Source organism: Octodon degus, unplaced genomic scaffold, assembly GCF_000260255.1.
Source record: "Octodon degus isolate 3935 unplaced genomic scaffold, OctDeg1.0 scaffold00033, whole genome shotgun sequence".
Lineage (NCBI taxonomy): Eukaryota > Metazoa > Chordata > Mammalia > Rodentia > Octodontidae > Octodon > Octodon degus.
In genome coordinates this window covers 8,619,929-8,621,759 of record NW_004524609.1, presented here as the reverse complement: position 1 = coordinate 8,621,759, position 1,831 = coordinate 8,619,929, and positions in this window count along the sequence as shown.

Sequence of the window (1,831 nt, the reverse complement as noted above, 5' to 3'; positions counted from 1 at the left end):
TCAGGCCCTTGCGCTTGCCAGGGAAGCACTTATTCCCTCTCTCTCTCTCCCCCCCCCCCTCATTTTGAGATGACAGAGTTTGCACCCTAAATTGCCCAGGCTCGGCTCACATTTGTGGTCCTTCTGCCTCAGCCTCCCGGAGTAGTGGGGTGACCAGCACACACACCCCCTCAGCGTCAACATGTCCAGATTCTTAGCACATCGGCCATCAATATCAGCCAAGCAGGCAGGGGATTCATTTAGGGGGCCGCATATTATTTTTGTTGCCTTCTTACTGAACATATTAGTGAACTATGACTGTTGGCAGAATTTTGCAAATCCCAGTATAGATTCAGTTTAGCTTTCACGGCCTCCTCGGCTTGGATCAGTTACACCTGTGCATCCTTAATTTCCACCCCCACCATCCCCCACCCCACCCTACCCCACCCCCCATCAGAGAACTTTTCCAAAGAGTCTAGTCAAGACAGAATTCTTGTCCAGCTGAGACATGAATTTTCCGTCAGCACTTTTGTAGGTTGACCCACACTGCCTTTCTACCGCTTTTCCTTTTCCTGCTCTCTACTGCAGTCTTCATTTTCTTAATTCTTCTCTGCATTTGATCATATTCCTGTGTCCTGAGAGAAAGCATCTTCCCTCTTTCGTTTTTTGACCATATGTGTTAACTTTATGGATTACGCCTGCGATGTCTGACAGTAATGTTGCCGGAACACAATCAAATCTTACATTTTCTGCGCAGTGCTGACCTCTCTGGGCTTCCCTGACCTACCCGTTCTGGAAGATCTGCTTGTTCATTGCCCTTGACTCTAAGCGCAGTCGGGGAGGCTCCATCGTATCGCCTCGGACCTAGTATGCGTCGTGCACATGATAGGTCCACATCCTGCCCTTGTTTATCTGGTGTTTGTACAGATTTATGACCTACTGAATAAATTCATCTAAAGTGGCTTATTATCGGTTAATTTACATTAGCAGTCTTCCTTAAAAGTTAAAGAAAGAACTTTTCTAGGAAGAATTGTATTTAATTACGATGCCTAATTAAAATATGATGGCTAGCACTTTCTTAAGACTCCTATTAAGATTCTAGATGTTCAAATTAGTGTTAATGAACTTTTACAATTAACAGTGCCTGACATATAACTTGGAAATGACAGCAGGCCACGCAGGAGCTTCCCTGGGTTGCATCAAATGAGAAATGTGTGGTGTGAAATTCCAGTGTTTCTTAGCAACTAGAAGCCACTTGCACTCCAGTATAATGCTCTTTTAACCTTGTCTTCAAAGCAAACTAAGTCTTGGGCAGACACGTGGACCGCAGATGAACAGCAGGAAGATACAGGCTCTGGGACAGTAGGGAAGGAAGGTATTCCAGCCCAGCTTGGAACCCTGCAGGAGCTCCAGTGCGTCTTTGGGAGGGCCATGATCAAAACCACTGGCAAGGACTGAACCATTCCACATTGATAAATTAGGTAATAGGCAGCACCAAAAAGATCTAAATGCTGGCTGGGGAGATAACTCGACGGTCTAAGCGCACGCCTGGCAAATGCAAGGCCCCAGATTCGATCCCCAGCACTACATGCCATGCTGGCCCCAAGCTGAGCTGGCCACTGAAACTGGGTGTGGTGGCACATGCCTGTAATCCCAGCGCTGGGGAGGCTGAGATGGAAGGATCATCGAGCTGCATAGTGAGACTTTCTACCAAATATCCAAATAAATAAACAAATAAAAGAATTTTTTAAAAAAAGACTTAAGGGGCTGGAGAGATGGCTCAGTGGTCTAAAGCACCTACTTAGAACAAGCTTAGCAAAGCATCAGGGACCGCGGTTCAATCCCCCAGCAC